At 44.3% G+C, this 22,476-nt stretch overlaps 1 long non-coding RNA gene across 2 annotated transcripts in view; it reads right to left on the bottom strand.

The window, feature by feature from the left end:
* The window catches only part of LOC141578213 (uncharacterized), an 81,469-nt gene that overhangs the window by 18,615 nt on the left and 40,378 nt on the right, over positions 1-22,476 (bottom strand). Inside the window, exons 6-8 of one of the 2 annotated variants that reach the window (XR_012508332.1) lie at positions 7,959-8,842; positions 3,321-3,893; positions 1,764-1,932 (exon numbers count right to left, since the gene is read on the bottom strand). This is a non-coding gene — a long non-coding RNA (uncharacterized LOC141578213). The remainder of the gene's footprint in view (positions 1-1,763; positions 1,933-3,320; positions 3,894-7,958; positions 8,843-22,476) is intronic. The other variant, XR_012508333.1, reaches the window with a different exon arrangement.

Raw genomic sequence — 22,476 nt, 5'->3', positions numbered from 1 at the left:
CAGCAACAAACACGGAGTCAGCTTTTTAATGCCAACATGGGTTAAAAGTAAAGGCCGGTGCAGGGAGGCCTGCACGGCTGCTGAGGCAAACCACAGACCCGGCTCTGAATGCCCACTGGCTGGAGCAGAGAGGAAGCTACGGTCCCTTTAACAGTCCCTGTGTCCACCGGATCCATGTAAGCCAGCTACTTAGGAGAAGTACATGTTGTCCTGATACTCAGAAAAACCAGCCTCGTAAAGGGAACAAAAGAGTGGCATGGATTTTAGACCCACTTCTGCCCCTTTATAAAGGCAAAATAAAGTAAATGGCAAGGGGAAGTTGAATGCAAAAAAAAAAAAAAAATTAAATAACCAAACGGTGACTGATTCCTCCAACATTGTACCCTGCAGCTGCTCACCCCCAAGCTTGCCACTTTCTCACCAGTGACCGCCGGTCAGGAAGCGCCGTCACGCACGTCACACAGAGACAGCCAGGAACCGCGTGCTGAGCACGTTTGTGTAAAAGCAGGAATCGAGCAAGATGCTGCAGACTTTGACTTCACAAGTTTAAATACTCCATGAAAAGAATCCCTCAACAGCCGCCTAAATCAATTCGCATCTCACTTCTTCAAAACAATTAAACTAATTGAATAAGGGTACATTTGTCACCAAATATAAGGAGGACCAAACAGGTTCCTCAAAGCAAAGATTTTAACAGATATCAAACACCAGTGGGTGATGTGCTAACAAATCAAATATTCCAAAAAATTAGAAAATAACAAGATGACTAGGATAATGCATGGATCAAGGCACCTGAAAAGTTTCTGCTTTTTAAAGCGATGGAGACAGCACGGAGGGCAATCTAGCTATTTCCAATGCAGGATATGCACAGCCACCTTTTCAGACGCAACTGCGCGGTACAAGAGAAAAAGGAATAAAGAAAAAGGAAAGGAGGAACAAGCGAAAATTAGAAACACCCAAGAACAAAAATGACTTTGACAGCATGTACAAGAAATTACGTGAGTGTGTGAGGCCAGGGACGCAGGGACAGTGAGACCCACCCTAACCTCCTGCTCCAGGGAAGGCAGGGGCCTGAGGGGAGCGACGCTGCTTGGGGACCCCAACGTGGTCAGCGCCCCTAACCGAAACTCCACATACATGCGTCTAGGCAGCTTTTAAGCCACAAAATGTGGTCGCATTACAGGCTGGACAGTTTTACTCACTCCCAAAGTGAGTAGCAGGAGAGAATTAGTCTCTGCTCCTGCACCAAAGCATTGTTTTAAAAATTAATGACTGTGGAATAGTAAAAGCAACAATGGAGTAAAAGTGACTGGAGGAGAACGTGCTTGACCCGAGCTCACTGGCCGCGTTATCTCACTGACGTTCAGATGCTGGCTGAGCCCTTATGGTACTAAAACAGACAGATCCACCAGGAGGGATTTTAATGCGCTGCTGTATTTTGATGCCGAGAGCCATGCCTGGTACACGAGGTTCTGGGTAAACAATGGTGACAGTGTCAACACTATGGGCTAAGCACACATCCAGCTACTCCGCCAAATCCCAAGGGCAGACTTCAAAAGGCAAATACAAGCTGGAATTCTCTGGTGGGTCTGCAGACTCAGAACCAAGCAGTTGCTGAGCAAAAATGTCACCAGTGCCTCCTATGACAAAAGAGGAGGCACTGGCCATGGGGCTTGGGCAGGGCTCCAGGCTTCCACTGCTCACCCACCAGTCTGTCCAGGGAGAGAACATGGTCCCTGCTTACGTTGCACTGATGCACCTACCTTGACTAACGCCTGGGGGCTCAGCAGGAGGTGACATGTGAGGTGAACGGAGCCAGCCTCGGTGTAGCCCGGTGCTGGCAGCTGTGCCCACAGCAATGCCCAGGCACCTAAACCTGCCACCTCATCCCCAAGGAGCAGAAGGGTGTGCGGACGTGTAGATCACAGGGCCCTGCGAGGACAAATAAAGATCATGGCCACTACATGTCTCACCCCTTACTAAAGTCATAGAGGTATATCCGGGAGGAACAGAAAATTCATCCAGAGTCCACCAGGCACCACACGTAGGTGGGACTCGGGCCCCCTGTGCCTCTCACTCACAGGGATGGTCTGGACTTTCTTTTTATCAATTCTCTGGCATCTTCTCCTCCAACTTACCAACAACTAGAAAGTAGGATTTGATCTTAGGTAAGTTCAAGAATCACAGAGCACTGCCTCCACAGTGGGCCTGTGCCAGGTCCTCCGACCGTCACCTGTGGTACCGCCATGAGCGCCCTCCAGACTCAAGGCCCGAGGCCGTAGGCCGTGGGGGCACAGCTTCCCTCATTCTCCCCAGCAAAGGGGGACCACCTCTGGGCAAAGGCATCTCACCTCTTCTGCCCGAAGGAAAGCATGATAGATACACGGGGAAACAGAGCATAAGGTGGGGAGGTAGTAAGCCCAGGAGAGCTCGTCTGCACATCCAAGGCAAAAGTGGGGCCGTTGACTTAATCACAGGGACAAAGTGAGGATGAGTCTTTCCCTGCTTTGTCTCATACTCCGTGATACGCCTTTCCCTGCATAAGGAGTTCATCCGGAATTCCCTGGAGGTGTTTCTGATGTCCTAACTTGGCATGCTGGCTGTCGGGGAGGAAGAGAGGGCCTGAACCCAGCAGGTGCTGGGCCTGGGAGGCAGGAGACACCGGCTCCAGACAAAGCTCAACCAGCATCTCGTTCTGCCTCTCGGGATACAGCATCTCATTTATAAGCAAAGGGATGAGACTGTCCCAGGACAGGCTGCCTAACAAAATTGAAATGAGAGCCATGTAAAGAAAGCTTCCCAGTTGCCACATTTAAAACGGTAAACAAAGAAACAATCAAACAAACCAAAAACAGATACTAGAAACTAATTTTAAGAACAGATCTTACTTAATCTGCTGTATGTAAAATACTATCATTTTGACATGTAATCAATATATGAAAGTAACAAGATAGTTTACATACCTTTTACTAGACAAGTCTCAGCGTCTGATGTGCATTTGACCTACAGCACATCTCAGCTCAGACCAGCCTCTTCCCCAGCGCTCATAGCATCAGTGGCTGTGGCTACTCTATTGGACAGCAACTCCAGGGGTCCCACCAGGGGTCTTGGCTGAAAAGCGGGAGGAAGTCTCCACACTGACCCTAAAAGGATCTCTCTGAAACAAAGGCAGATTCACTTTTAAATGTCTGTAAATCGTCGGGCTGCACCTCCTTCCGCCCTTGGCTACAAGACAGGCCTCTTCCTTGCTGATCCCTTCCTGGATGTAGGGAAGGAACCCGGCACACAGCCAGGGTGGCCGGGCATCCAGGTAGACTTACCTGCTGTCTGTGTCCAGTCCCATGAAGTCCTCCTTCTCAAACAAGGTGCAGAGGAGTGGGATCTTGTCCCCAGACTTGTCAGGGGCCCCATCCAGCCACTTGGACTTGAGCAAGATGAAGAGTGACTCAGTGAAGTCCTCGATCCTCTTCTCCACCACCCTGCAGTCCTCGTAGTTTGAAGGCCACGTTGGTGCGTGGCTGCTCGGCTACCTCCCCATGCAGCACAAAGACAAAGAGCTGAGAGTCATTAAGCGTGGTGCCATACAGCTCCTCTGTACATGGAGCTTCTCGAAGGCCTTGGCAGAGAGGCAGTCGGTAATGGTGGCAAGGCCCACGACCGTGCGGTGTGTCTGGAAGTCACTCCACGCATTCTCGAACGCATAGTGGTGCCTGTAGTGGATACAGAGTGCCCACTGGGAGCCGCACGGGCTGATCTGGCTCACCAAGGGGATTCGTTTATAGATGCAAAAGAAATTGTCCTCTGAAATGATCCCCACGGGTTGGACGACCACGGGGAGAGTCTCGTATTCCTCAGCACACTGCACGTAGTCAGGGATGCTCATGTTGCAGGCCCTGCCGAGAGGGGAGAGGAGATCAAGGTAAATATTGTGCTGCGGGCTGCGGGCCTCACTGGGTTGCGGTGACCTGGTGTGTACCAGTCAGAAGGCAGGGGAAGCACAAATAAAGCCGGGGTTACAGTTTGACCTCAGAGTCTGTACATGGCTACCGTAGCTAGGATCACATTACCCAGCTTTTGGTCTAGGCTTCCTGCCCCTGCATACAAGGGTCATTTCTTGTTTTCTGTTTCCAAGCACCTAGCAAGACCCTGATGCAAAGTCAGTGCTCAACACTGCGGAATAAAGAAATGAACAAAGGAAATGCTTTCCCCACCCCCCTTCAGCAGATTATAAAGAAAAGAACCGCAGTAGGATCAAAAGATCTGGATTTCAACACCAATTTATTTGAACTCCTAAACTGCAGAATAATGGATAAGAAAACTTGCCTTGGGGAAGAGGGTACAGCTCAGTGGTAGAGCACATACATATCATGTATGAGGTCCTGGGTTCAATCCCCAGTACCTCATTTTAAAAAATGAAACAAATGAATAATCCTAATTACCCTTCTCAAAAAATATTTTTTAATTCAAATTTCAAAAAACACCTTGCAATTGACACAACATTGTAAACTTGACTATACTTCAATTTAAAAAAAATCCTTGCCCTACAAGAATATATCTGGATTACGGAAGTTTGCAAATGTAAAATGCCTAGGGTACCACCTGCATAAAGAGGGGGGACTGCACAAATTTACTATCCCTCCTTTATGAGCTATATTTCCTTTGGGGGGTGTTATAAACTCTCAGAGCTAATTTTCTCAGATTTAAAAAACAAAACAATACTTGATTCTCAGTACTGCTTAAGAATCAGATAAGCCTGTGAAAGCATCTGACCCACAGAGGTTACTCAATAAATGTTTGTTGAATGAATGAATAAACAAGCAAAGTGAATGCTGCTCCCTGCCACAGAACATCATAATGGTACTTCCTGGAAATCCCAAGCCCACGTTACACCCGACTACACACTAAACATGTGGGTGACCTGGGCAGGCCTGTGTGTTTCTCTAAGCCCCAGTTTAATGATAGATAGAAATGAGGGCAATAACACAAACCTCAAAGGGTTAGTGAGTCAGTAATGAATTGTACCCCAACTATGCAAGACGGAACCATTAAGGAAAATTGGGCAAAGGGTCCATAGGCCCTCCGTATATTATCTCCTACAAGTACAGGGGAACCTACATTACATCTCAAAATAAAAAGTCTAATATTTTAAAGAGGCTATTGAGGTTAAATGAGCTCATTGTCTCAAATAAGGAACACACAGTACAAGTACAACAATGCCTAGCCCATGAGATACACTCAGTTAACATTCCCACTGAACCCACTGGTCCCTCCAACTTCAGAGCATGAGGATGGGTCCTCGTGGCCAAAGGCCACTGCACCTGAAGCTAACAAAGCTAATGGTCCCCACTTGCAAGAGCCCCTGTCACCACCCTTGTTCTAATTTTCTATTTGTAATATTTTTTTATTTAATAGAAACCCCCAATTGCATAGCCTTCAGGTCACCAAAACCTGACCACAGAGATCATGATGGCAGCCCTCCTTGGTGAAACAATAAAATGAAAAGCCATTTCCACAAGACCTCTGTGTAAATCTACTAGGGAACTTCATCTTGGACAGAGGAAGAGGACTGGGGAGGAGGGGGCAATCTGGGGGCACAGAGAACTATGGGCCACCTATCCCACGATGGACTTTAGACTCAACCCTCACCCTCCAGGTAATTCAAAATACACACCGACAGAGTGCTATGGACAAGATTTTTTTTAAAGAAATCCCTGACTCCCTAGCAGGTCTTGTTTCTACTGAGACACAGATGGCTTATGTGTATAATGTTTCACAAAAGCCTTAAAATATTATCACCCCAACTTGACACATTAAGAAACTGAGGTAGAGAATTTTATCATATTGTACAAGATTAGAGAAAGGCCACGTCAGACACCGTATTTAAACCCAAGCCCCTGTTCCAGGGCTCACACTAGAAATTGTGACATGCTGCCCCTTTCCTGCCCTCTCCCTGCAATAAATTTCTGAAGAGTCTTTTCTGTGCCATCTGGAATCACAATAACTTCAATTTTCCACAAAGAGCTATGTCACTCCCTGGAGGACATATCAAAATCTAAAGGGTTGGAATGGGAGGAGAGATTTGCATTTTCTGTTTCTCAAAGGAAACATGGCTTTAAAAGAAACTGAAAAGCACTTATCTAGTCTAAGCCCTCATTGTGCAGAGAAAGAAACGGAAGTTCAGAAGAGATGAGGAAAGGGCCTTATTAACAAATATTGCTTCAGCGCAGCATCATGCCAGCCCTGGGCACTGCTGGGGGAGGATCTGGGAGGCACAGGAGAATGAGTGTTAGAAAAAGGAAAGAGAAGAAGCATACAAGGCCCTGTCTCTACACCACCATACCATGAAATTCCACCAAATTACCCGGTATGGGTGCAGCCAATATTAAGGTGGGCTAAACAGGTTATAGAAACCTGGAATTCTCAACCATAGTGCAAATTCCAACATTTACTCTGCTTTTTTCCCCAGTTCAAGCATCAACTCAGTGGGCACTCTGTTCCAGGGACTACACGAGGCCTGGAGTTCTCCCAAGTACAAATCTCTATTACGTGTGCAAACCACATAAAGGCCCACCAGAAGAAAAGTGCCCACAGATAAGATGGAATTCCTGAAGCTGAAAGCAGTCAACCAGCGTATGTTACTAGGAAAATTGATGCTGCTAGAAATGGACTCATGGACTTAGAAAGCAAACTGTGGTTAGCAGGCAGGAAAAGGGGGATTAACAGATACACATTAATAAATATAAAATAAATGACAAGGACCTACTATATAGCACAGGGAACTATATTCAATTTCTTGTAATGAGTTGTGCTAAAAACAATCTAAAACATATTTATATACATATGCATATGTTTATAACTGAATCTCTGCTGTACACCTGAAACTAATATTGTAAATTGACTACACTTCATTAAAAATAATTTTAAAAAATAAGTACAAATAAAATCAACGTCATTAAGATAAAATAAAAGAACACTCTTATCCCCTCAGCTGTAGGTGTTGGAGAATTCTGGTTACAAGCACCAAGTCCACTGGATCACTCCAGCACTGACTGTCACTCTTTCTGACCATCAGACAGTCACTTGGCTACACTGAGGTTACTTTTCTTTTCTGTGAAAATCTACAGTGACAAATAATGATGTATAAAATCTCATCATTCACAAGCCCAACAATTAGTGAGGACTTCCCATGGGCCAGGCTCTGGAGAGATGAAAAGATAGGGTCCCAGATATATTCAAGGGTAGAAGAAGTTTATGCCATAAAGACAATTATTCTTCCTGTTTTCATAGACAGATTCAATGCAATTCTGATTAGAATTCCTACCAGACATTTCATGGAATGTAACAAGTTAATTTATGGTCAGGAACAGCCAAGAAACTTCTTTAGAACCACCACTGTGGAGGGGTGGATAGGTCATTCATTTCCACTGGTCTTTCTGAAGTGATGAAAACGTTCTGGAATAATAATTGTTGCACCACTGTGAATATGCTAAAAGCTGCTGAATTGTACCATTTAAATGGGTGGAATTCATGGTGTGTGAACAATATCACAATAAAGCTGTTATATGAAAAAATATTCCTTGACAATTATTTTTCCCTCTATACAACTAGTCTACCCCACAATTTAAGAAAAACAAAAAACCAAAACAAACTAAACAGTGCCAGGAGCTTTTTAGGACTGCAATGTCCCTGGGTCTCCAACGCCTCTGGTGGTGCTGTTCCAGTTAACACACACTAGCTGGGCTGGGCTAGTTAGGGACTGTAACTATGTTTTTAAAATCGACGGTCACACGTTTCACCCTGGGAGAGGGAAGGAAGGAGCATGTCACAGCCTCATGCCTTCAGCTCATTTTTAACTGAACCAAGCCCTGCTTTCAACACTGTAATCCCTGGCACTATAAAAACACGTGACATCAACAAGCACCGCCATCATAACACCTGAAAGTGTTCAAGGTACTTACCTGGGGCAGAAACACTGAGGGGGGAGACGGAAACTCCCTCAGCACTGGCGCTCACTTTTCCAGACTCCATCAGGAGAAACTGGGCTTTACAGCTTGAGGCTCTAAGCCCGGGAAGCAGCGCGCATGACGCTGAGCTGGTCCTCAGGGAGCTGGAAAGGGAGAGGAGGGCAGCCCCGGGGTCGCAGGGCAGGGAAAGCGGGGGTGGGGACGCGGGCTGCAGCCCCGCTCTGAGGCCAGCCCCAGCCCCAGCCGCCCGCCCCCGATCGGGTCCGCAGAACCCGCCCACCCGGGACACAGCCCTCCCAGGGGCAGGGACGAGCCTGCGGCCAAGGAGAGGAAGCCCGGGAGGAGAGGACTCGTGGGCGGGAGAGGGGAAGGTGTCACTAGCCGCAGACTGAGGGGAGCCCAGCTGGGGCGAGAGGCGGCAGGTGCACACCTGGCCCTGGACAGCTGTGGCCAGGGCGCCGGGGTAGGTGGCACGGGCAGAGGGGTCTGGCCCGAGAAATTCAGCTGAACACAGGCTGACTCGCGCCCTCGCGTGCTTTGACGCGAGGACCGCCCTCCCGCAGACGCCTGAACCTTTTCCCGGGAGCCCCCCACCTTGCATTTCCACAGCCAGAGGCCCCGGCCCCGGGCAGGAGCTAAAGGCCTACCGGTTGACAGAGCTGAGAAGACTTTGTGGCCGATTCCCAGCTCGGAGCTGGGGCTTCCAACCCCCGGTCCAGCTGGCACCGACTGCGCATGCGCAGGAGGGCCAGAGATCCTCTCTTGGTTCTGTGATAGAGGCTGGGGCATCGAGGGAGGGAGAAGATGGGGGGAGGAGGAGAGGAGGGGAAAAGTGGAGGGAGACAGATGGACAGGAGGAGCAGAGAGTAGGTAGGGATCTGGAGAGGGGAGGGGAGTAGCAGAGATGTAGAGAAAAAGCTTTACTTCTGGGGCACCCCGAAGGAGGCGGCAGACCTGCCTCTGTACCTTTCTGTAACCCTTCAAGGCCCGCAGCTCAAGTTTTACCTCCCTGGTCCAGCCCTCCAGGCGATGCCTCTGCTGAACCCCTACGGGGATCACACCCGTTGTCCCCACGTGGAGCTGGGTTTCCTGTTGCTCTGGGAACCAAGCACCCGCAGGTGTTGTCTCTCAGAACTACCTTGGGAAGTGTACATATTCCCCTTTTACAGGCTGGGAAAAAGGCAGGCACGATCTCTGCCTTAGCTCCACTGTCCCAGGTTTTGGCCTTGCGGGGAGCGGGAGGTACAAGATCAGAGCCCCAGACAGAGCAGACTGCCTGAGTGTTGGTGCATAGTCCCATCCCTCCTGGGTAAAACACACCTAACCCAAGTGGAACCATCAAGGGCTCACAGTAGGTTCCTGGGTGTGGGAGAGCTTTCCTCAGTTCCAGTACCCAGCTTGCTAGGTAGATAGGAGTGTTACCGAGTCCAAATTCATTCTCCTCAGTGAAGGACAGGCCAATAAGTTGGGAGACCCGCTGCTGGGGCATGGAAAAGCAAGTTTCTGTAGAGCTAGATGGCAAACTAATGTCCTGGAAAGCCATCTCCCCAAGTCAGAATTCAGGCTCTTTCCTACGTGCTTGGTTGTTGCAATATTCCTGGTGTAGGAATTCCTTGTTGTTAGAATCCTTTGTTCTTGCAGCTATCTGCCTGGGTCAAATATCTGTAAACCTCGAACAAAACAAACGTTATTTTCTATTCTGTAATTTGTTATCTTTTTATGAATGAAAAAGTGTTAAATATCCTTAAAGGTCAGAGCCTTCAGAATAGGCTCTTCTGTATATTTCAGGCTCTAGGCAACACTGTTTTACAAGCAAGATGAAGCCTAGGAGACAGAGCAAAGTGTTAAAGTCAAAGGAACAGATCTAATATGGAGTCAGGTTTGTTTTTTTCTATTACCGAGGCAGAAGCCACTTGAGGATTTAAATCCCTTTAAGTTAAAAATAACTAAAACTTTAAAGGAATTTACATACATATTTGGGAATGTGCATACCATATCTGGAAAAGCATCCAAAGGATAGTAAACAGTGGCATCTCCAGGGACGGCTGGAAGAACAGAGGATGAGGGAAAACTTCTTTCACTTGTGTATTTTTGTGCTGTTTGAATTGTTTTTAACCATATGCATGTATTTCTTTTTCAGTTTAAAAAAAGTGTAATGGAGCAAAGGAGTAACAAGCTCAGCAAATACAGCAGCCATGGAATCACTGAGCCATCAATTTGATTTCAGCCAGGAAGCATTTATTGACTCTCTCCTATGTGCCCAGTGCTGTTTTAAAACTTCTTTTATTATTATTAATTTTATTATTATTAATAATATTATTATTGATTTTATTAATAATATTATTATTGATTTTATTTATTTATTCTTCTTCTTCTTCTTCTTCTTCTTCTTCTTATTATTATTATTATTTTATAAAATAGCAACATTCTATCCCTCACCCCTGGCCATGGCTGGTGGAATACCAACTGAGTTTTTATTGAATTGTTTTCCAAGGAGTAGAGATGAGTTATAAACTGAACATATCTTCAGGGCAAAACAGGCGGAGTGGTTTTACAGCACGCCAGACAGCTATGAAGGGTTTTCAATAGAGGCACCCAGACGCTGAGAGAGAAATCCTCCAGGACCCTACAAAAAGCTGCCCAAACTTCCTTCCCCATGGCACTACTGAATTAGGAAAGAACAAATCTGACTCCATAGTAGATCTGTTCCTTTGACTTTAAGAAAATCAAGTTAATACGCTCCGGTCTTTTCATGGGTTATGATGTCACAGAGGAGATGGACAGGTTAACAAGGGACGACTCTGCAGTGATCACGGAGCCGGGGAGCGGGATGGGCGGCAAGATGTTTGACGCAGACGCAGCTGGGACCGCGCTTCTAGGCAGGAACCCAAAGTCACCTCGACAAGGTGTCAAACACGTGTGTCCACATCCTCATCACCTGACATGTATTAACGAGAAATGGAAACCCATAAAATGCCAATAACCTTGGTGGATATACCGTCCAAATTGCAAAGTCACAGTTTGACAACTGGCCATCCCGGTTCCCTGGGATTCATTCTTGGAGAACCTTAAAAACCACTCCTCTGTCTTCAAGAAGTGCTTTCTAGTTGTCCGATCTTTGGCTCAGGGATACAGCACGTTCAAGTGAACTTCAATGTCTGCACAGATTTGACTGTCTTTCTCCAGGTTCACTTGTCCATTCTAAAGAGGCCTGAGCTAAGTCCATCCTCCGTAAGATCTATTCCCTCCAGTGACTACTCATTGAGCCTGCAATTAAAAGTCAACTGAACAAGGCTGTCTGTCCTCAGCTAAAGTTCACCCACCCTTCACTGCTTTCTTAATCTCCTCTCCTGGCTAATTGCAACAGACTAACACCTCCCTCTACCCCGACTATGTCAGTTTGTCTCCCCAAAGAGAAAGTAAGTTCCATAAAATAGGAGACAACTCCATAGTTGTTGCCGACGAAATGAATCACAGAGCTGCTGTGGTGCAAAATGTCTCCCGAGATTCGGGTTCCTTTATTTTTTATACCATCTACACAAAGGAGTAACTCTTGCCAAGCACAGAGAGTAAACATTTTTTAGGTTGACGCATGTGCACTACATCTAAAGCTTCCTTATCTTAATTACACTGAGACTCTCCTGTTCCCAGGCCTGTTCCTTTTGAGGAACTAATAAACATTCTTGTCTGCAAGCAATGTTTCCCCTGGGAATGGGCAGAGTCCCTTGGCAGGAATTTATGTTTGCAGATAAGTCCGGTCACTTCTGTGAAATGTCCCGCGTGCAGGCACATCCACAGCTTCTATTCTAAGTTACCTTCACATAGTTACCTCTGAATTCCTAGCATATAGTAATGTCAATAAATAGAAATATGATTGTGGCTTCTTTCCTTTAAAACATTTCTGGTTATTTAAATGACCCTTGGAAGAGAGGTGTTTGCGGTCCAGTATGTTGATCCACAATACTCTGGAGGCCTTTTTCGGAATGGCTGTTCACTGATCCATTCAAAACACAACTTCTCATTCCAGGAATAGCTGTGCTTTTCTGCCAGGAGTTTGTGGTCACTCTCATGCCAGAAGAGCTTTAAACTATATCCTTACTATGGATTTGTTATTTTTCCCCTCTTCCAAAAATATTGACATTCCTTACTTTCTTGCCTTGAGGATTTTTTTTCCTTGTTCAACCTTTAGTAAACCAGGCTTCTTGGGATGGGCTTGCCCTTACATATGATCAGCCATCCAACTCCCAGTGTGAGAGGAATCGGGCTCACCTCCTGCCCTCCTGTCAGGGCAACTAAAACTCAGTTCAGGAGCCAACAGGCACCCCAGGGCTTCTAAGGCTCCCTTATCTCCCAGAATCCCTGCTTTCTGGTTTGTCTTGGCTTCTGAGGATTTCCCCTCACTTTCTTGACAATTAGCTGTGCAGCTTGAAAGATGAGGAAGGAAGGTTTTATTTCTTAATCAGAATTTCAAGGAACTTGTGTAATGAAGGTTTTCACGAGATTCTAGAACACTCCATTGCCGAGACAGAAAACACACTAGATATTTTCTAAATTTAGATATCATGTGCATTTTTCTTTGTTTTTGTTTTCTTAACTGCTAACAGACATTTTTTAATTAAAAAAAATAACTCCCCAAATAGGATAGAACATTGAAGGGGCATACAAAATTAAAGGACAAAGACAGAAAAATGATAAATACTGTACAAAGTTAATATAATACATACACTGGGATCAGATCAGCAATTCTCAGTAACAGCTAATTGAAATATGATCATGAGGTAAAACGTCTCTCCTGTCAGGAGATGGCCAACAGAAAATAGAATTAATACAACAAACTAAAATTCTAAGTCTGGCGAGGTACAGAATGCTACCAGCTTATTGTGTCTTCTTCTGGAAAAGAGGGAGGCTCACCAGCTCTTTACTGTGGAGCCTGAACCCAAGTGAGGGCGGTAAAGTGAGCTCTGTAAGTACCCAATTAACAAAGTGAGTGATGAATAAATAGACGTGAGCTTTGATGACAGAGATGATACTACTATTCACTTGTCCTGTAAAGTATGTCTTCACGTTCAGTGATCAAACCTCAGCATCCTCAGGGATTGAGATTATAGGAAAATGCAAGGCCGGGCCCAGACCTCCTCTTTGAGCTCGTGACATTGCACTTAGATGTCTCAAGGGCACCTCAAACTCCACCTGCAAAGAGCTGACTTCACGGTTCTCCTCCAATAGCAGTCCTGCCCAGGGCCCCTGGTCGGGGGACAAGGTCTCCCTCCCTATCCCAGCTCAGGCCCATCACTCACAGATGTGACTGGACCCCTCGTTCAGGGCCCAGATTTCCTCAGTCATGGAGTCCCACCAACCACACCTGTCCTACCAGGTACTCAATGGCACTCACACAGCACTGACTCTGTGCTGGGGACCACGCTGCACACTGCACACATGTAATCTCACTGGATCTCCAGCAGTCTTGGGAAGTCGGTACATCACTGCTTTAATTGATTAGATAAATTGTTTCACTTCCTTGAGTGCGTCATCCAAAGTGCCACGGCTACTGAGCCACAAACCTGGGACTGAAAACCACTTGAAAACTGAACACTGCTACACCTCGCAGCCACCCTAATCTGACTCATCACATCACCTCCTGCCGAGACTTCTAAATGTTTCTAAGCATTCTACAAGACAAAAGTGATCTACGAGAGCACCCCACTCCCCTACTAAAAATCTGTCAATGATGGTCCACTGCCCTTAGGATAAAGCCCCACCGGCCTGAGCACAGCCCAACTGTCCGGCATCCGCGTCCCCTGCGCGCCCTTGCCGCCTCATCCACCACACAGCCCTACACGTGCCGTGTCCAGGACAGGGATGCTGACTCCGTACAACCCGGGGCTCATCTCAATCGAACAATGATCACCCTCTTCAGTGGTCACCCTCTTCATTGCTGACTCTCAGAAAAATATTTTCTCAGGATGAATCAATATCTTTTTCCTTACAACTTCCCGTCATTGATAATGAGCTCCCCCCAAAAGAGAGAAGACATAATTCTCAGTCTCCTTATCTGTAAAGTGTGAATAACAAGGAAATATGTGAGGTTTTAAGAGAAATAATATTCATGTGAGGCTGAGGGACAATTCCCAACATACAGTAAGCACTCAATATGTGCTTACTTAATATTAATAAGAATATATTGCATTCCAGCAACCTTAAATCAATGTTTTATGGCTTTCTCCAACAGACTGACAAACTGTTGGACGAACCCCTTTGAGCAGATCAGCACAAGTGTACTGGGAGAGGTAAGTGCTGACTCCAGTTACAGCTGCAGCCAACCAGCACTACGGGGAGGGGGTAGTTTGCTCAAACTCTTACATGTTGCTTGAGCATTTAGTTGTCGTTATTGAATAAAGACAGGTGTTCTTTAGTCAAAGCTCCTGAAACATAAATCTTCAAAGATTGATGCAAATTAGGTTTAAAGAACAACACTCTCACTCGAAATTATTTGAAAATTATAGTCTTAGCTCCTCTGCACATCAAAAGGCCATGTTCTTAATGTATCTGACTAAATACACCAAAAGGTTTGTTTAAAAGAAATTAAGATGAAGCCATCCTGAATAAGCTCTCAGTATCAACAGCACAAAGCCTCAACCAAGGGTCTCATTTCTCACTTCCAGATAGGTGTTCAGGTAGATTAACTTGAGTCTTGGTTTCTTATAACATGGGGGTCAGAAGAGTTGTGGATAGATTTATGTAGCAAATATAAACCTAGAGTATTTGCTGTGTGGGAATCCTAGAAATAAACAAATTGATATATAGTCCCACCCTTAAGAAGCTCAGCCTTTCCATTTACAACAGCATTAAAAATTAAATGACAGACACATTTAACAAAAATTTACAAGATTTGTACATTGAACATTTTCAAGTATCACCGAAATAAAATTTACAAGATCTACATATATGGAAGTCATCTCATATTCATGGAATGGTAGACAATTTTGTTAAAAATGTTAAGACTCCCCAAAGTGATCTACAAATTCTGTGGAATCCCTATCAAAATTCCAGCTGACTTCTTTGCAAAAATTAAAAAACTGATCCCAAAATTCATATGGAAGTGCAAGGGGCCCAGGACAGACAAAACAATCTTGAAAAAGTAGAGCAAAGATGGAGGACTCACTTTAAAGGGTACTAAAAAGCTATAGTACTCAAGTCAGTATGGTACTGTCATAAGTTTGGATTAATAAATCTATGAGACACTATAAAAACCCAGGGGGAAAAACTTACATTTACATTCAGTTTTCCACAAGGGTGCCAACAACACTTCATTGAAAGTAGAGTCTATTCAACAAATGGTGCAGTGACACCTGGGTATCTGCAGGGAAAAGAAGGTATCTGCAGGGAAAAGAATGAATCTGGAATCTGGACCCCCATATTTTATATAACAAATAAATTTAATTCAAAATGGATCACAGACAGAAACGTAAAAACTAAATGTATAAACTATTTAAAAGAAGACACAGTATAAATCTTTGTGGTCCTAGGATAGGCTTTGGTTTCCTAGATACAATACCAAGAGCACAAGTGATAGAAGAAAAAAGCAGATAAACTGGACTTCATCTAAATTAAAACATTTTCTTACAAAGGACATCATCAAGAAAGTGAAATGACATTGGAGGGGGTATCTCAAGTGATAGAGTGCGTGCTTAGCAAAAAAATAAAATAAATCAATACATCTAATTACCTCCCCTATAAAGAAATTTTTTTTAATGTTAAAAATCTAAAGTGAAAGGACAATCTGCAGAATAGGAGAAAAAATTTGCAAAGCATGTATCTAATAAGAGAGTTGTATCCAGGATATATAACAAATGCTCACAACTGAACAATACAAGAAAATAGACCCAATTTTTAAATTTGCCAAGGATTTAAATAGATATACAAATGGCCAATAAGCATATGAAAAGATGCTCATCATCACTAGCCAAATCAAAATGAAAATGAGATCGCTTTTTACACCCACTAGGATGGTTATAATCAAAACATGGACAATAATAAGTGTCGTTCAGGAGGCAGAGAAACCTCATATGCAGCCAGTGGAAAGGGACAATGGTGTATCTTCTTTGGAGAATTATGGTGTTTCCTCAAAAGGTTAGCGTTATATGGTTCAGCAATTCCACTCCTACATATAGATTTATCCCTCAGTATCCTCGGGGGGTTGGATCAGGAACCCCCACCCTGGATAACATAATCCAAGGATGTTCGAGTCCCTTTACAGCCATCTGGATCCATGAAGTGGAAACTACAGATATGGCGGACCAACTGTACAGCCAACAGAATGAAAACATATTCTCATAAAATCTTGCACATCAATATTCATGGCAGTATCATTCAGAGTAGCCAAAGTTACAAACAATATCCATCCATCAATGAACGGATAAACAAAATTACCAAGAATAGTCCCACAAACTTTTGGTCATTGAATCTTTGACAAAGGATGTTAGAACATACAATGGAGTAAAGACAGCCTCTTCAGCAAATGGTGTAGGGAAAACTGGACAGCTGCATGTAAATCAATGAAGTTAGACTACTCCCTCACTGCATACACAAAAATAAATTCAAAATGGCTTAAAGACTTAAACATGTCGACAAGATAGTATAAAACCCCTAGAAGAAAACATAGGCAAAACATCTGACATACATCTCAGCAATGTTCTCCTAGAGCAGTCTACTCAAGCAATAGAAATAGAAGCAAAAATATACAAGTGGGAAGTAATTAATCTTACAAGCTTTTTCACAGCAAAGGAAACAGTAAGCAAAACAAAAAGAAAACCTATGGAATGGGAGAATATATTTGCAATAAATGAGACGGACAAGGGCTTAATTCGCAGAATATGTAAACAGATTTACACGTAATAAGAAAGAAAAACAAACAATTCAATCCAAAAATGGGCAGAAGACCTAAAGAAACATTTCTCCAATGAAGACATACAATTGGCCAATAGGCACATGAAAAAGTGCTCAATATCATTATCAGAGAAATGCAAATCAAAACTGCAATCAAGTCTCACCTCTCACCAGTCAGAATAGCCACCATTCAGAAGTTCACAAACAATAAATGCTGGAGAGGCTGTGGAGAATAGGGAACTCTCCTACACTGTGGTGGGAATGCAGTTTGGTGGAGCCATTGTGGAAAACAGTATAGAGGTTCTTCAAAAGACAAAAAATTGACCTCCCATATGACCCAGCAATCCCACTCCTAGGCACATATCCAGAAGGAACCCTAATTCAAAAAGACACCTACACCCCAATGTTCACAGCAGCACTATTTACAATCGCAAGACATGGAAACATCTAAATATCCACTGACAGATGAATGGATAAAGAGGTTTTAGTATAATTGTAAAATAGACTACTATTCAGCCATAAAAATATAATAAAATAATGCCATTTGCAGCAACATGAATGGACCTGGAGAATGTCATTCTAAGAAAAGTAAGCCAGAAAGAGAAAGAAAAATATCATATGAGATCGCTCACATGTGGAATCAAAAAAAACCAAAAACCAAAAAACAAAAAAGAAAGAAACAAAAAGATAAAGTTATATACAGAACAGAAACAGACACAGAGACATAGAAACCAAACTATGGTTACCAGAGGGGAGAGGGTGTGGGAAGGAATAATTTGGGATTTCAAGATTTGCAGATACTGACTATGTATAGAATAAACAGCAAGTTTATACTGTATAGCACATGAAAATATATTTAATATCTTATAGTAACTTATGTTTAAAAAGAATATGAAAATGAATACAGGTATGTTCCTATATAACTGAATTGTTGTGCTGTAACCAAGAAACTGACACAACATTATAAACTGACTAGACTTCAATGAAAATATTTTTAAATAGACCAATAAGGAATAAAAAGAAAAAGGATATTATCAAACCAAAAGAATAAAGTACTGATTCAGGCTATAATATGGATGAACCTTGAAACTTTATGCTAAAATAAGCCAGACACAAAAGGACAAATAGTGCCCTTTTAGATGAACTGTATCTAAGCGTTTACTGTACTACTCCTGTAAATTTTCCGGAGGTTTGAAATCTATCAATATCAAAATAAAATGTATTATTCATTAAAAATATAAAAGGATTCTTTAAAGGAGGGCTTTAATTATTAAATGCAGAAGTGCAATTAAAGCTCCTGGAACAACACTTTGCACGTCCACAGACAGTCACTGCTTTCACTGCCACTCAGAGGGTGGTGCCAGCGCTGATGAAGGCTGCCTCCACTCGCTCCCCTGCAGAGAGGTGTGAGAGCCTGGGCTCTGACAGGCAGGGTGACGGTGACCCTGGGTCAGACACAGCCATGCCCCAGACTCTGCGATAACCAACTTTCTTATACAAACTGCTCCATGTAACATAAACACGCTACAGGGATGTAACTTACAACACAGGGAATATAGCCAATGTTTTACAATAACTATAAATGGAGCATAACATTAAAAATTGTGCATCTATTGTACACCAGAAACTTATATCATATTGTAAATCAGCTATACCTTTATAAAAAATTAAAAAATAATTTAAAAATGTTATCTCTTTAGTAGGCAATTTGGTTTTTAAGTAAATACTAAACAGCTTAGAATGTATAAAAGCATTAAAGTGTGATGTTTGTTTACATATTTATTTACTTTCAGCCTCCTGCTAAAAGAGAAATTAAACAATTTTTTTAAACACAGCTTAAAAACCATAACAACAAATAGACAAAGTGAGAGTGAAGAGAAAATGGAGATTCAATAATTAAATGAAACCAGGGGGAGGTAAAGTCATAAAAATGGATGCCAATAAGCCAGGGTAAGTGTTAAAGGCCTACTAGAAAGTCAGCTGTAAGATTCTTGGCAGCTGATGTGAAGGAAAAGCTCAGCTGGGCTAACGAGCTAAGTCATAAATCTAAGTGTGATAAGTGTCGCTTTAGTGATCTAAGTTCTGCCGGGCTAACTCGTAAATATGAAGTTTAGTGTTAGTTTACTGGGCTAACAAGCTAACTCGTAAATCCAATCTCAACATGTGTCAGTAACGTGATCTGTTCCAAATTGATAAGCTCCAGTGTACTGATTACTTGCTTTTTGTTGTTTGAGCCTTATTAGCTAATAGCCCCATACTTGTAATTAAACCTATAAAACCTCATGTGCATATCTTGGAGGTGCTCAGAGCTTCCTAGCAGAAGCCCCTCTGAGCCCGCTGGCAAAATAAATCTGAGTACTCCAACCCTCCGAGTGGTGCTTGTTTCTTCGCTGGCCTGTGGTTTCTGTAACATTAAAGCAAAAAGTAAAAGATGATGGGGCGGGCGGGAGAGCTCAGTGGTAGAGCGTGTTCTTAGCGTGCACGGGGTCCCGGGTTAAAGCCCCAGGGCATCGACTAACAGATAAATATACCTAATTACCTACCCCTCTCCAAAAGAGACCCAAAGAAAAGAAAACGAGAAATTTCTTTCATAAAAAAACCTGATATTAAATTTAGATTAAATATTTTAAGAAAAATAGAAAAAGATGAGTGACACAAGCGACAATGCCCGAGAGATAAATCCGCTGTGACTGCTGGAAGGTCCCCATATCCCACGTGCAAAAATCTGAAACAACCTTCTCACCACTCAGAGTCATCCTCAGCCCACCCCACCCCTCCCCCTGTTAAATGCAGGAGCACAGGCAGGGCCTGGCCTTTGCTCTCTCTGTGTCATCACAGTGTGACAGGATGGAAGGGGACAGAGCACAGCCATTCAAGGAAGGCCACAGCAATTAACATCAAAATGGTGAAGGATTCAACCTCCAATAGGCCTTGAGGCTCAGGATGAAGAGATTTAACTACTAGCAGAGCTTGAGCTTCATTATACACCCATTGTAATAGTAAGATGGTGAATAACACGCCTCCAGGCACAATGGCAGTCCCAAGGCTAGCCACAAAAGGTCACAGGTTGGGAAATGGCCAACTCCCCGGGAATCCCAGCCCCTTGCCCTTAGGCTGGTCCTTCTACTTATTAGCATATGAAACCACCAAGCCCAAGAAAACAAGCAACACAGCGCCACCTCGCGGTCACCCCTCTCTCTCCCTCTTCGGAGAAAGCCCACACTCTGTGGAGTGTGTACCTACTTTTAATCTGAGCACCCAACCCCCACACCTCGTGGCGATTCTCTTGACTTTCAATGTATCTCTCTGAGTAAATCTACGTTTACTCAACAGTTGTTTGCTCTTGAACAATTTCCTATACGAAGCCAAAGACCAACATCTGGAGGGACAAATCCCAGGGGCTCATCTAATGCGTGGGACACAGCCCTTCTCATGCCCCACATCTGTTTTCTTGTATCAACAGGACTGGGTTGTGAAGGGAGTTCTTAGGCCCCAGCTAAGGGACAGAAGCAGCCCTGGCGTCGCCCAGGTTCTCTGTGGTTCTCTGTTGTGCTGACTCCCCAGCCACAGAGCGTTCTCCCTAGGCCTGTCCCCACAAAACCCTTCCCTCCAAAATACAAGAACATCATGTCACAGTCATCAACCAGGAAATGTTCAGCCCACTTTTTCCTTCCCCAGTAAAAACCTAACTGTTCTCCCTCCCTTCCCACCTCTTCTTTCTTTGTGAGAAACCTGCTCTTCACACAGACAATCCTGAACGCAGGTGCCTTGCTGGCTGGGACCGAGATGTTTCAGTCTCACAGCCTGCGTCCTTTCACTTTACCCTTGCTACCTTAAGCCTTTCCTGAGTCTCCCACCCCTCTGATTCTGAACTTCACAAAGTGCTGAGGTTACAGTCACTATGTTCATACCTCCCAGGTTTTAGCTAGTTTTCCTTCGCAATATCTTCACTAAGGAGCTGCATCAAGAAGTTTAAAGAGGCTATTCTTACATTTGAACTGAGGAGCCTGCATAAAATTTAAATGGCTTTGAAGAGAGAGTTAACCAGGGACAGAGTTGTCGCAGGTCCTAGTCAACAGTGTCACGAGGCAAAATGTTCTTCAAAGGCTCAGATTGGCTTCTGAACACGGAGTCGGCAGGGAGGAGATGCCAGGCAGTGAGTGGAGTGAGTGACACTGGGTACCCTTCCCCAGCTGGGGAAGAATTGGATTTTGTTCTAGTTTTCCAATTTCTTACTACCATTTTCTCTTATTGTCACATACCATTTCCTACGAATTAAGAAAATTAATGTCAGTCATTTGGGTCGCTTGGGAGAAGCTACGTGATGCCATTCACAGGGCTGGGACATGACAGCCACAGCAGTCTAGGTTAAAAGACCAGTGGGGGTAATTTCCGAAGTATAGAAGGGCATGCAGCAAACTCCCCAGCTTCAATGACCTCATCTCAAAGGTGGGGCCAATACAACTACCAAGCAATGCACGTGATGATTATGGCCAACATCTGTCTACAAGGTTATGTGCCCGTGACAGCTGTCGCTTAATGGTGAATGAGTACGATCAGCGAGGCTCAGTCTACCTGGCCACACGCGCCCTGCCTTCCTGCCTTGGTGCAGCAGCAGAGCTTGTTTAGCTGAGATGAACGCCCCCAGAGCAGCCCCGACGGGAAAGCTCCAATCTCTGCACAGCGAGGTGTGTTCCTTTCCTTCTCAAAGCTGATCACAGTTTGCTGTCGTCTGTTTTTATGTTTATCCCTTTAGTACCTGCCTCCCCTCCTGGGTTTTGCTCAAAAAGCACAGGTCCAGGTATGTCTTGCTGCCTGCTGGATATTCTGGGCTGGGAGACAGGCGAGCCCACACCTGATGAACGGAGAGGCCAGAAGGCCCAGGGGCCCATGCTGAACCGAGGACCCTGCACCCAAAATTATGGTCTGAGTTTGGGCAAATTACACAGTCTTATTTACCCTGTGATTCCTCATCTGTCCAAGAAAATAACTGCCCATGGCACATACAGTTACAAGGATTAAAGGAAATCACCAAATTCACAACATATTCAAGGGGCCACCAGTGCGTCCTCAACAGACACATGCTGCCTTTACGGCTCTGACACACGCTAAGTGGGGCAGACGGACGCAGTGAACACTGCTAAGTGCCAGTTTGTTAAGTGCTTCATGTGTGTTATAATATTGTTTACAACTTGCAACAAACTCAGGAAGAAATGAATATTATCATGCCCATTTCACAGATTCACCAACAGGTTAAGGGAAGTTACACTCTAGTCCAAGGCCCTTTGGTGAGGAAATGGCTATTTAAGCCTGAATCTGAGCCCAGGCCTAGGCTACGTCTCTCTCCAATCCACCTGACCACTTGCCTATGAAAGCCACCTGTCCAAAACACAAGTTTGCACAGGCCAGCTCTTAAATGCAATGTGTGCCACTGTTTGTCAATGTTGGTTAATTACCATAAACTGCTCTCCGAAACCGCTACAGAAAAGACAGGTAGACCCACATCCCTGCCCACAAAGAAGAGGAGTTCTGTCTTGCCTTCTCCTGTAGTGTGCAGAACACCTTCCCTACATCACCAAATCTTTTTTATATGCTTCATCCGTGTTTATGTTTGCACACGGCATAT

This window comes from Camelus bactrianus, chromosome 7, assembly GCF_048773025.1.
Source record: "Camelus bactrianus isolate YW-2024 breed Bactrian camel chromosome 7, ASM4877302v1, whole genome shotgun sequence".
Lineage (NCBI taxonomy): Eukaryota > Metazoa > Chordata > Mammalia > Artiodactyla > Camelidae > Camelus > Camelus bactrianus.
This window is presented reverse-complemented; position numbering and strand designations above follow the sequence as displayed.